The sequence below is a fragment of the Amblyomma americanum genome, chromosome 1 (assembly GCF_052857255.1).
Source record: "Amblyomma americanum isolate KBUSLIRL-KWMA chromosome 1, ASM5285725v1, whole genome shotgun sequence".
Lineage (NCBI taxonomy): Eukaryota > Metazoa > Arthropoda > Arachnida > Ixodida > Ixodidae > Amblyomma > Amblyomma americanum.
The window spans coordinates 238,001,780-238,016,202 of NC_135497.1; the positions used below are offsets into that span (position 1 = coordinate 238,001,780).

General features: G+C 47.2%; 1 pseudogene; it reads right to left on the reverse strand.

Moving 5' to 3' along the window:
* Positions 1 to 628: 628 nt before the first annotated feature.
* On the reverse strand, positions 629 to 2,902 carry LOC144116188 (uncharacterized; annotated as a pseudogene).
* Between the last annotated feature and the right edge of the window lie 11,521 nt (positions 2,903 to 14,423).

Below are 14,423 nucleotides of genomic sequence, written 5' to 3' on the forward strand. Positions count from 1 at the left end.
GATTAAAAACCTGCAGTACCAGCTTCACATTTTGCCGTTCCAAGTTGCTCGGATTAAGTGCCTTGGATGTCAAGCCATACCCAGACTTTATCAGTAGAGATGACTCCTCTTTATGTAAATCTCCCAAATTCTTAAAAGAGGCAGTCATTTTGCATTCAGGACGAAGATCATTGTTTGAAAGCTCAAAGCGTGGGTAGAAAAAGCAAGTGCCCGCATTTTTCTGATTCAGCCAATTGTTTCTGATACGCTTCAAAAGATGTACAGCATAAAATAATGGCCGATCTGGATCTGCCGGATGTGGATAAACATGACGAAGCATTGGCTTTGGCAGAAACATCTGCATTACCTTTCTGTTCAGAGAGTTATTGTAACAAACAACGGCTATGACCTTGTTCCCAATCTCTTCTAAGCGTATGATCACCTTCTTCAGTCTGGCATGAAGTTGGTCGCCCTGTATGATTTTTACCGGAAGAATGTGTGCTACCTCATTGAATGAGCTCAGCAGACTTAAGATCATAAACACGTGTACAGATGTGGCTGCCTCGCTGGAATTCACTGCAGCACCACATATGCTGCCCCCCCTTATAATCAAAACAAGGCTTGATATGAATTTCGTCAAGCATCAACGTCACTGTCTTTTCATGTGGCTGCAGATGTGTAAATCTCTGGGAAACATACTGAAGAATAGTTGCATCACAAGAGTCAATTTCTGGGCACATTTGTACAGATGAGCACACTTTTCTAATAGTGCTCGGATGGTGCAAGGCTAGTGTGCTTGTTTTTCTCAAATACTTGTAGGCATGCGGCGATATTGTGTGGAGAATGCATGCAAACACCATTACCTCTGTACTGTACTGAATACGCTCTGAAGAGAGCAGTGTTAGCTGTTCCTTTAAAAATTCCACAACCCCTTTCTTATTTTCATTAACGCTTGCTTCCAATTTGTCTAGAAGAGAATTTACTGCAAGCGACAGGTGGCGAGAACTACAACGCTCGCCAGACTCGTCAGACAGCATGCACAGGTGGTTCAAAATTTCCAACAAGGAGCTTACTTTGCAAACCGAGTCTGGTACAACAGCGCTACCAAGATTCTTGATCGCGGATCCTTGGTAGCAGGCTGAGACTTGGAGGTTTTCGAACACTGTCAATGACGCCTTCAACTAAAGTTCACGATCGTTGGTGATGTTCAAAAACATCGTACACTTTACTTTATGAATCACAGTCCACTGCACTGACACTGAGGCCACTTGCAGGCGCGCCTTTAGTTCTTGGAGTGACGAAAAATGGTCTCTCTCCTGCGCCGCTTCATATGACGCCAGTGATCCTTTGACCGCACGGGCGAGTTGGGAAGCTTCTAGTCGGCTCCTCTTAGCACCAGGTGCTTCTCTCTTGCTGTTGTCTGGTGCTGAAAGGTACGAAGGGCAGTTGGGAAATACGGTAGGCACCGATCCACGGCGCAACCGCGGTACTGGCAATCGAACTGTAAGAACATTTCCTGTTCTTGGATCCGTGTACGATGTCGTCGTCTCGATGCATGAAGCGTCGAAATGATCGGCGCAAACCTGCACAAAAGTACAAACGTTTCGGAAACATCTCAGAACCCACTTATTAAAATAGCCTAATGCTAGCCCCTTTGTCTATAAGCGTGTTTGCAGCAAAGAAATGTGGCCACAATCAATCTATCTGGGCTTCGCAAGTATCACAATAAACATGCTGATTAATGGTGTCTTCGGCTGACGGCACTCGTGGAGTTTTCCACGCACTCGTGCGGTGCCCCACGTTCGGCTGGATGCCACTCGTGCAGTGCCTTACGTTCGGCTGGGACGAGCACGACACGAGTGCGCGCCACCGTGGAGACCGACGGTGGAGCGCGGTGCAATCCCGTCGTGCAGCTCGCGCTAGCAGGCGTCGCGGGCGGACGATGCTGTTGGCGCAGACAATATCACTACACAGTGGCCGATAGGAAGCATCGACGAAGTGGAAAAAACACGAAGCATCACAAGTGGGCATATTTAAAAGAAATGTTGAATATTGTAGCGGCTGCGATGCATTTATTCGCGCTGCAATCATGCAGCCACCGGCCGGCGAGCGCTGTGCCTTGACCGTTTGAAAAAATTAAAGGTTCGTCAATATTTTTAGTGCGGCGAACGGCAAATGCGGTTCATCTGGCACGCCTGCACTTTATGACATCATACTTTTTGTCAGCGTGAGCATAGGTTAAAAGATATATCAATACAGTGACAATGTGGGGAGCTGAGATAGGATTGAGAATCGTCGGCAGATATTTTCAGAAGTCACTATAGCTGCTCTAAAGCGTATGCGTCAAAACGAGCAAGCATAACGCCGTGGTGTGCCTGACAAACCTGCACAAGCACAGTCACAGTATTTCATGAGCATGGTCGTGGTTCCCGCATTGCCCACCGTCGCTATGAACGCCGGTCCTGTGCGCTGTTACTGAAGAGGTTGTTGCTAACTGTACAAACTGCTGACTGCAGTCGGCGTCGGCCGCTCGTAAAAGTGGCCTCTGAGATGTGTGAAATTCTCAGAGGCCACGGTGAACAGAGGGCAGAAAGAGCAACGGCACTCTGCGAATGTTTCGCACGTTCAGCTGGGGTGCAAGTGGACGTGCCACTCGTGTAGTATTTGACGTCACTTCCTAAGCACCGGTACGCAGGCAGTGCGGCTCAGCCGAAGACACCATAAGTAAAAGCAACCAGGAGCACATAACAGTACCATAAATATTACTTACCTTAGTGTACGAAGTGGGCACAAAGTGCTTCCTTGGAATGGCGCGTAACCACTTCTTGAAAGTGTCGTCGTCTTTTGGGAAAGAAAACACTTGTATCTTCCTGCCCGTATCGTAATTGCCGGTGCACCCCAGCACACCACACTTGTTCGGCATTTTAGTATCCACTGCACATTGCACACGGAAACAAAATTGGCGCAAAACAACGACGAGAGACGAGAAACGCGACCACGCCGCTGCAACCAACCGGCCCGCGCGGCGCAGGGAGCGTGAAAGAAATAACAGCAGGGACTACAATCATGTCGCTGGCGATGCGGCTTCTGCAAGTGTCAGCCTGCCGGATGTGATGTCAAAATTTTGGGCGCAGGCCTGAAAGTTGTTCAGGGGGCAATGGCCCTGTCCGGGCTCGGTCCACGGGACTCCCACCGAGCTTGGCGGTACCTGGCCGAACTGAGTAACACGATAATTTAACGGGCCCAGGCCGGGCTCGATCTTTGAGTCTCAGGCCCGGCCCCATATTATAGCCAGAGCAGCAGCTTGGGCTTGTTGGTTTTCCATCCTGATGTTAACAGCACAGAACGTAGACGGGGCACGATAAGAGAAGCACACACAACGAAACGCTCGTTGTGTGTGGGACGGACTGAAAATGGTTGGACTGTTGGTCCCCTTGGAAATGGGTGCAACAGTTAGTCCCCGGGAGCAGACGTTTAATGAAAAAATGCAAACGAAGCGCGATTTCCACGGTAATTTAGAGCGGGATAGTTCCCGACAGCTCTTCATACATATATTAACGATAAAGGAAACACAAATAAACACACATGAGAACACCAGGATACGCACCGAGAACCTTTGGTTTGGAAACCGAGCGCGGATATAACTAGGCCACCACACCAGACGGGCTGAAGTAGAAAATAAAACCGTTATATACGAAACACATACATTGCCTCAGTTTACTGGGGCCCAATTAGGCTGGGGCACAGTTGGCACCCTCTCTCCTTTTAATTCCCCCCCCCCCCCCCCCTTCGGACATGCTCCTTGGCAAGATACATTTATTTATTTATTTACTTTACTCTCAGGATACAGAGTACATTACAGAGGGGAACGGCAATTCAAAGCAATATAGAAGATAAAAAAAAGGTAAGGAGGCCAAGTAATGGTCCTTGAGGAACCCCAGAACCAAGTGGTACAGTAGACGAATCAGCGTCACTAATACTGACAAATTTAACACGAGGAGAAAGAAATCCACGGATCCAGTTAATAACTGCAGGTTCAATGTTCAGCGCCCTTAGGTTATGCAATAGCAGTGAGTTATTAACTTTATCGAATGCTTTATCAAAGTCAAGAAATATGCAGCCCAATGAAAAAGCGGAGTCCAAATAGAAGCGGAAGTCGTAAGTGAAGGAAAATAGTTGAATGTCACAAGATAAAACCTTTCGGAAGCCATGCTCTGTTATAGAGAAGAAATTGTTATCCTCCAGAAAAATAACAAGATGTGTAAATATATGTACCATTACTTTACGTGCTATTGATCTCAAAGATATGGGTCAATTGATAGATGGATTCTGTTTACCTCCAGATTTATGTACTGGTAAAACCACAGCAGTCTTCCAGTCTTAAGTAGTACACCATGATACGATTCTGAGAATATGCATCTTATGATGATAGAACTACAGAACCTTCTAGGGGCTTCTCCGCCGGTGGGTCACCGCCGCCTCCGAGAGATGAGGCGATGATGAATCCAAGTGGGGGCGTGCAAGGTTACACACTCTCAACGCGTTAAGAGGGGAGACTTCTCCAAGATTCTCGAACAGTCTATGCTGCGGCGCGCGCGCGGAGTTCCCGGAGTTCCCGGGTTCGAACCCGACCTCGGCGGCTGCGTTTTTATGGAGGAAACACGCTAAGGCGCCCGTGTGCTGTGCGATGTCAGTGCACGTTAAAGATCCCCAGGTGGTCGAAATTATTCCGGAGCCTTCCACTACGGCCCCTCCTTATTCCTTTCTTCTTCCACTCCCTGCCTTATCCCTTCCCTTACGGCGCGGTTCAGGTGTCCAACGATATATGAGACAGATACTGCGCCATTTCCTTTCCCCAAAAGCCAATTATTATTATTATTATTATTATTATTATTATTATTATTATTATTATTATTATTATTATTATTATTATTATTATTATTATTATGTCAGCCACAGCGCTGTCAGCGCTAATGCATTCAGGCCACATCTCTCTCTCACCATCACCACGTGTATCAAAGCACGAATGAGGCGTGCGCATATCCAGGGAGCCAGTTATGCGCCCATCCTTTCCTCAAAGTCATCGCCGTCTAGAACATTGTCAACGCCAACGCCAGTGAACACAGTGAACGCCGACATCTTTCGCTTTGTATATCTTGGATTAGCTGGGCTAATCCACACATTTTTTTTTTAAATTCCGGGCTGACAGCTGAACGTGTCTACTGTAGTGTTTTGGGGTCTTGTAACTTCATCTTCCTATTCTTCAGTTGCGGATCCGTCACACTCTGGCAGGGAGGAGGAGGAGGAGGAGGAGGAGGAGGAGGAGGAGGAGGAGGAGGAGGAGGAGGAGGAGAGAGGAAAGGCAGGGAGGTTAACCAGACGAATAGCTGCTACCCTGCACGGGGGGAAAGGGGTGAGGGGAGAAAAAGATGAAGGAGAAAAGACAGTTGCAGGAAGTTAAAGTCACTATGTAAAGTCACAGCGTTCAGCAAGCTCACAGCCTATCGTGCAGGCCACAAGTCTTCAAAAAGCGGAGCAGTGCCTTGGACGCCTTCACCGCCGACGACCACCGCGGCCAGTGGCCGAGAATCTTGGTTTCCGTCAGTGGGCGCAGGTCGAGATGCTCCAGTGCACGGCAGTGAGACTGTCTTTCGGCGCTCTAGGCAGGGCATTCACAAAGAATGTGGGCTATTGTCTCGTCACACCCGCAGATGGCTCATGCAGGGCTGTCAGCCATACCTATCAAGAAGGAGTAGTGCTTGGTGAAAGCTACACCAAGCCACAGGCGACACAACAAAGTTGCTTCACGTCGTGGTAGGCCGGATGGAAGCCGAAGCTTCAGATCTGGGTCTAAGGTTTTTAAACGCGAATGCGAGAATTGGCCTGAATTCCACGCGGCAAGCGTGATGTCCCGCGACAGTGGTCTCTCTCGAGATGGGGATGGACACGCAATCACCCTTAACAACGTAATTAGCTGCGTGAGCCTCTACACTGTTTTGCTTTTCTGGCAGGGAGAAAAGCAAAACAGTGTAGAGGCTGACGCAGCTAATTACGTTAAAGATCGGCGCAACTATAACGCGCGTTCGAACCTTACGCACACGACCGGCGGACGGCTACAGGCATCCCGCTGCAGACGCGCGCGCCACCCATCGTCGTCATGAAAAGCTGAGACGCTGCCAAGCACGGCGTAGCCTAGCCGATGAGCACGGCTCCTCGTCTAACCACCATAGCCATAAACACACTGCATCTAGTTTGGCCTAAGAGCTTGAAAATCGCCGAATTATCTGAAGACAAAAAAAAAAGGGGGGGGGGGGGGGCTAGTTTTTGCTTATACCTCTACGTGTGGGCGAGAGTGTGCGAAAAGAAAGTGAACCGCTACCATTTAGAACGAGCTATCACGTCGAAGAAATAGAGAAACGACATGCATCTATTCCGAAGCGGGTGAGTAGCGCGCCGCCATCTTTTCAACACGTCCCGTAAAGTGCCCGTAGCGAGCGCACGCTATGGTTTGTAGCGTGCGTGCGCCCGCAAAGCGCATTGAGACACGTAGCGTTCTGCGCATGCGCATTCTTTACCCGGAGAGTCGCTGCGTACGTAAGCTCACTATGTACGCCCAACTAAAAGGGTCTAATATGAGTTGTATCTGTCTATCACAGATTGATAAGCTGGAGGATGTGCATGCTGCTTGAAGGTCATCGACATACGAGGAGTACATAATGAATTTTGGAATTACTTTCGCTATAGAATTCATTTTTAGAACAAACAGTGTTGTACTTATAATACATCCCTGCGGTGCCCCATCCTCCTGAACTATTTTTCTCGAAAGTGCTGAACACAGGCACAAATGGAATGAACGGTCAGACAGAAAATCTTTCAAGCAGTTGAGCACCCTACCGCGGATACCTAGCTTCTGCTGCTAGGTCGGGGAGAAGCCCAAACCTCCAGGTGGTATCGTAAGCCTTCTCTGTACCAAAGAAACCTGACAGACAGTGTTGTTTGCGTATGAATGCTTCTCGGACTGTGTTTTCAAGGCAGACGAGATGGCCATTTGTTGAAAATTCTTTTTAAATCCGCATTGTTGGACGCCCAGATATTCACGGCATTCGAGGATAAAATTAACCTAATAATCAACACATTTTCGAAAGATCTGGCGAGACAACTCGTAGGTGATACGGGCCTGTAACTACCAACGGAGGCTGGCAGCTTTCCGGGTTTGAAGAAAGATGCAATCACAGCTCTTTTACAGCACTGAGGTATTTTTTCTGATGCTAATATTTTATTAAACTTATGAAATGTCTCTTCAACAGGTTCTGATACATGAGATAGTATTTGATAATGTATTTCGTCAGGGCCAGGCGCAGTTTGTTTACTGGTGGAGAGCACTCTATGGATTTCTTGAAGTGTAATCATATCTTTGTAAAGGTCGTTTTTGCTGCCTCTTGTTGGCATTCTTTGTTTTTCGACATCGTTTTTGTATTTTAAGAACGGGCTGCGTAGTGCAAGGAACTAGAGACTCTAGAGAAATATGCTTCCAGTATGCCTGCCTGTTCGTCAATACTTTTTCGTGTATCAGGTGGTGTCATAAAAGTAATTGTGAAAGGGGAGAAGCTGCCATTAAGTTTACGAATTTGCTTCACATTTTTTTAGATGTGATTGTACTGTTTTTGGATGGTATGTAGTTCTGCCATGAAGTTTTCTCAGCCCTGCGACGGATATGCCATGCTTTTGCTTCAACCTTTTTAAAACTGCTAACATTTTCCTGTATTGGGTATCTTCTAAAAATTTCCCAGGCTTTATTTTTTGTTCTTTGTTTCTTTAGTTTCTTGCATATACCAAACCTTGTGGTTTTGTCGTACCACTCCCGAGGATTGAGGAAGCTATGATACCGGTTGTGGATATTTCATTGAGTTCGCCGACGCTAAAATTATCGGAAAATATTCCCTCCAGACTGGCCTTTTCTCGAAACAGTGACCAGTCGGCTAAGTTGAGCTCCCAACGGCACGGTTTGGTAAGATGATTGATGGAGAGGATGATAGCCTGATTTTCATAGGAAAGTGATCGCTTCCGTAAGGGCTCTTGACAACATCCCATTAAAAGCCTTAAAAACAAAGGGTGAGCCAAGAGACAAATCTACCCAGCTCATTTTTCCCTGGCTTGGAGAAAAGTATGTGTTTTTACCTTTATTGAGGGGGCAGGGCGTATTGCATAAAGTAAAATCTAAAATACGACCTCTGGTGTCAGTGTGATCACTTCCCCTCAAAAAACATTGGTCTTTAAAATCTCTAACTACCAGATATGGATCTGCTAGCTGTTCCAAAAGTGCTTTAAGTACTGAAGTGTAACTGTTTAACTGTGGCTTATATATATAGAGCATATTGTGATCGATTTAAAATGACGGACGGTGACTGCAAAAAGCTTCGTATCTGGTTTTAAGCTGGATTTCGTTGGTTGCAACACCAGTCTGGGTGACATAGCAACACCTCCATATAGCCTACTAGCTTGCTCTCGATCACAATGAGAGACTTTATAATTCTTCAAAATGCTCTTGCGTTCAGGACCTGACACGGTTTTCTGTAAGCATAAAAACAGCATGGGAAAGTGGGATTAGAAAATCTGTTATGTTGCTGTAGTTCTTGAAGTCCACGACAGTTCCAGAGTTCAAAGAACGCCATGTTTAGTGACTTTTAAAAACAAAACTGTAAGGATTGTTTGGGCCCATTATTCGTGTTTTTTTTTAATGTTGTTTCGCGCAAGAGAGCTGTGCCGCCGCTGCAGCGAGGGCGAGCTTGGAGTTATGTCCATCGCCTCGCTAGAGGCGCTGCAGGCCAGCGGAAGAAGAGCGGGTGGAGACGTCGGCTTCTCCCGATGGCGAGAAGCCTTGCGGGCTGCCGACACCGAGGCCGGCGGGCCCTTTTAATCGGAGGTGGCAGGGTGCGGGGTGCGGGTGGCCCTGTTTGAGGCCTTGCCTGGGCAGTGGCCGGATTCCCATGTTTGTACCGCCTCCACGCACCACATCGGTCAAATTAGTTTTCGCGGTTAACAAAAATGTCCCTGAAAACCGCTTTCGTGCTTTGAAATATATGGAATGACCATATAGATCACATTAAATCCTCAGCTTTACGTAAACTTGGTTTTCTTCGCCATAAACTTAGGGGCGCACCTAGCACCTGCAAGCTATTAGCCTATAATACTCTTGTAAGACCAAAACTTGAATATGCCGCCATCGTTTGGGACCCGCATGCAAAAAAAGACATAGCAGAATTTGAAAAAATACAGAGACGCGCAGTACGTTTCATATTTAATAGATACAAGAGAACTGATTCCCCATCTTCGTTAATGGCAGCAAATTATATTAAGCCACTCCACGTCAGACGCAAGATAGCCCGCCTATCCTTCCTTCACCAGCTAATCCATGGAAAACTAGGCATTTCTCCAGTCCCCTATGTGCAGTTTTCAGAAACGCGTAGAACTCGTCGTCATCATGATCACACCTTAGCACCATACTTCGCGCATACTAACACTTTTAAATTTTCTTTTTTTCCACAAACGATTGACGAATGGAACGCCCTGCCTCTACAGGTGATATCGGCTGTTGATTTTGACAAGGCACTCTGTGAGCTATTTTAAATATATGTAATATATTGCACAATTTTATTGTTCTGTGTTTTACGATGTAACTGTTTTTGTTTTGAGTGAATGTATTTTTCTGCCCTCCCTGCCTGGACTCAAATGAGGGTCTGAGGTATTGTGGATATATATATATATATATATATATATATATATATATATATATATATATATATATATATATATATATATATATATATATATATATATATATATATATATATATATATATATATATATATATATATATATATATATATATATATATATATATATATATATATATATATATATATATATATTATGATTTCTTATGCTTTCTTATGATTTCTTTGCATTTCTTCCAAGACGGCCAGGATCTAGAGTAAGCGGGGCGGCCCTCCTCACAGTTTGCGTAGCGGCGCAGTCGTCGGATTGATTATCATTGGGGACACATTTCACAATAGTTTGACTGCCGAGGCAACTTTGGAGCCATGGCCACACCTCTGGCGTTTTAAACATCTACGGGGGTTAGGGGCATACGGATGGACTTGAATTTTTAGGGTATCCTACCTCTAGTGTTTCAGGCAGAGTACTGGAGTTGAATGTGAGTACCAGATGCTTGGTCGGGATTTTTTTGTTGTCTTTCTAAATTTGAATTATGTGCACATTTATGACATTTTGGTCATTCACCCCATCTAGTTGCTCAGTAAATTAATGATATAACTTTCAGAGAGTCCTTCTCTGAATGTATTCAATGTCCTGCAAGCAGTAATGAAGACAGGAATGTCCCCAAAGGAGTCAATGTGTGAGAGTTCTGCATGTTGGGCATTACCTTTGAGTTCAAGTAATAGGTAACCATTTGTCTGTTTTGCCACCTTGTAACCTGGGCCCAAGGCATCGGTCAGACTTTCGTAGACTACAAAAGGAGATATTTTTCTGTCTGGTTATTCTGCTATTTCGCTATAAATCACATAGTAGTTTGGAAAGGTTTCTTATATTCTTTGTGAAAATTCTACTGCTGCTTCGGTCCGTCCTCCTTTGCGAGAGCAAACATTTTGTGGGTTAGGCGGAGCTATAGAAATAATGTTTTGTTCGGCCACGGTGCCAGCCCCCCTTTGTAGAGTCCAACGAAGGGATGGAACAGGAACTTAGAAACAAGTCCTGCCCACGCCAGCTGTACACCACTGCTCCAACCAAATGTGGGAAACCCTACCGCCAGGGAAAATGGAAAAAACCAAAAAGAGAGGAGGAGACAGGAAAGTTCTTAGAAAGAAGATAAGAAAGTGAAAGGTGTAGGGCAGGGTGGGAAAAGGTGACTGCCGATTTCCCCCTGTCAAGCCAGGCAGGAGGTGCTGTCCACTAGAAGCGGGACCAAAGTGGTATGTTCCCTCCACTGAAGGGCCTTAAAGGTCAGATCATTTGACGTGGGCTCAACCACTAGGATCCCTTTTTTCCGGATACAACCAAACGCCACACACAGCTAGACGTAGGTGAGCCGAGCCCAAATGTGCTCAGGAGCCCCTGGTGTCACAGCTCACCAACATCAGTATGTTAGCGGTTCCCCTGCGGGGGTGCTGCCAATGAGCCCACTAAACGCGCGATGAATGCGAGCAAGTTTGGTTTTCGGTAATTCCCTCTTCTGCTACGTTTACCTCTAAATATTCGTCTCCATTTACTCCTACCCACGGTGTGAGAAAATATTTAGGTGTTAAATCTTACCGCTGTCCACGGCGGAGAGCACATACAGATAGTGTTCACTATAGTACTTATATGCGCCGGCCGCGGCTACATGGGGGGCGCTGCAGTGCAGGCCCCCCTCATTAGGCCCCACCAGCTGATGAGCGGCAGGCGCAGCGAAGTAGAGTACGGTTTTCGGTGGCGTTTCCTGCTGTTTTTATCTGTGCTCTGTGCTTCCAGAGTGCATCTCAATGCGTGAACGTTACCTTCTCGGTTTCTGCGCTGTGGTGGGCACCGTGCAAGAACAAGTGTTGTTAAAAACTAGGTTTTTGTGCCGCAGTTTCGTACCACGGTAACCGCTACGCAAGCTCCCGTGGTGGCGCGAGTCTAGCCCGTAGGCGGTCGTCGCGGCCTATGCGCCTGGTGGCTGTGTGTTGATTGTTGTTGCGACACATCTGCAAATCTAGCTGGGTCTAGAAGCTGACTTCGGCATTTAGCGGAAGGGTGTTTCAGAAGAGGCTACATATTCATCCTCCAAGCAGACAGATGTAGTGACTGCCAGAACTGCTGACACGGTTTGTGCTCCTGGCTACACGGCAACAGCTCATCAAGCTGCGATTAAATGTGTTTAAAGGTCACTTGGATTACTAAATCTGTTTGTTACACAGAATGGCCATACAGGCCGAAGTTGATTACATATTCCGGGGTTCAGAAGTCTGGAGGTCACGAGATCAGCGAACGAAATTAATTGCGGCCCCTACTGACGGTCTGCACCCTCCGTTGTCTATGCGGATGACTCTTCACTTTTCATTGGGCAACCCATGTAGACACACTGCATGGAAGATGGCCCGGCAGCGCAGCAATTAACTTCGGTCCCCAATCTGTTGGCCTCCAGCAGTTTACACCCGCTGAACATTTTGGTGCCACGAAACACGGTGGCATGACAGGCAGAAAACATGCTGGCAACGTTTAAACCAAATACGCAGTCGCATATTGTCGCACAACTTTCGAATGCTCGGTGGAGCATTTCATGGCAGAGCATTACTGACGGCAACATAGTCACTTTAGCAGGCCCACTGCAATGTCGTATAAGATGAGCATTCCACTAGCAAGCACAAGAGCGCGGGCTCGATTCCAGGCTGTGGAGGCAGGATTTGTGACGTAGGCGAAGTGCGGAAACGCCCTTGAGATTTCCGTGAAGAAAAAAGAGCCCCAGGTGGCTGAAGTTAACCATGTTTTTCCACACGGCGGGCCTCATCTCCTCACAGCTTCGGCGCGTCACTATGCTCAAGATATGTTTGAACGTACACGTAGGTTCTTTGCCCAAATGTGGCAGCGTGCGCGTTGAGGCCGACCGTTTACCTTTAAGGAGCGTTACAGGTAGCCATACGCTCATCAATCGTTTGGACGAACCAAAAACGCTTGCAATAAATGCATTTCGAGAACGAGCTCCGCACGACCAGAAAGCCGCAACCTCGCTGCTGTTCTGCCCATTCACGCAGTCCCAGAAGTAGAACACGAAGTAGCGTAAAATGAACCACTGTCGACAGCAGTTGCAATTCTTCTGTGCCTTGCCGTGCTTAAACAAGCACACATACACGCCGCGGTACCGAACAATGCCGCAACACCTGCTGTACGGCCGCCGCAGCTCCGCTGCTTGATGGGATGACTTGAATGCGGGAACCCTTGTGGCGCCACCTGTCCGTGTTCAAAAGTACGAGGAGCGCGGAACACGATCTGGGCGCGCTGTCGGGCGGAATGACAACGCCTAATAGTTCTTACACCACGCTCCTTCTTTTTTTTGTATTTCTAAATCTACTAATTCTATACATTCTGCAACTTCTACCGCGAATCTCCACCAGGGCCGTTTCGTGGAGAAAAATGCCCGATATGCAAATTCATCATCACCAGCCCGACTACGCCCGCTGCAGGGCAAAGGACTCTCCCACGTCCCTCCAATTAACCCTGTCCTTTGCCAGCAGCGGCCACCGTATCCCCGCAAACCTCTCAATCTCATCCGCCCACCTAACTTTCGGCCACCCCCCGCTACGCTTGCTTTCTCTCGGAATCCAGTCCGTTGCCCTAAACGACCAACGGTTGTCTTGCCTTCGCAGTACATGCCCTGCCCATTTCTTCCTCTTAATTTCGACTAGGATGCCATTAACCCGTTTTTATTCCCTCGCCCACTAGATTCCCACACTTGATTCCCCTGCATGACAGGTTAACCACCGAGTCCCGAGATCCTCAAATGAGAACATGTAAGCAATGGTACGACATTGATGACACAAAGTTCTCAGCACGCGCGAGCAAGTAGTTTGGGGAATATAAAAGGTCAGAACATGGCCACCTTAGCTTGTGTCGTTCGCCATTTTCAGTCATTTGAAACCACCACAGAAAGCTCGGAAGTATGAAAGGCGAAGCCCATGTCAGTTGGGACGCCTTTTTCTTTTACCAATTGCGGTTTTGTTTTTAGTTAGCTTCAAGAGTACAGGGCTTCAAAAAAGATAGTTTGCCGATCCTCCTTTGAGGACACCAGGCACAAATGCGTCAAGGAAGGCCTGCGAACCAACAATTCTCACAACCAGTGCTAGGCATATTGCTTTCAAGTCGAACATTAAAGAATTTCGATGTCAAGCAGAAAAGCAATTTCTGATGAACGTCTGAGTAGCAACCATGACAATTATTTACCAGCGCCCTTATACCTGTTACTATACTGCTCCCTCTCTGCGCCTCGACGTCGTCTTCTGCCTCCAAGTCCACGTGCTTAGTGGCAGCCTCCTCTTTGGTTCCACAGCTAAGTCAAAGAATCCACCAGCATAGCGCAAGTATGACATCAAATTTTATTGTTTTAGCGCTAGACGGCAGCTCACGAGAGGCAACCGTAGTTGCTTGGCTTTGGCTTTATAGGGTTTAACGTCTCAAAGCTACTCAGGCTATGAGGGACGCCGTAGTGAAGGGCTCCGGAAATTTCGACCGCCTGGGTTCTTTAACGTGCACTGACATCGCACAGCACACGGGCCTCTAGAATTTCGCCTCCATAGAAATTCGGCCGCCGGGGCCGGGATCGAACCCACGTGTTTCGGGCCAGCAGCCGAGTGCCATAACCACTGAGCCACCGCGGCGGTTGTAACCGTAGTTGCAGAAAAAAAGACAAGCAT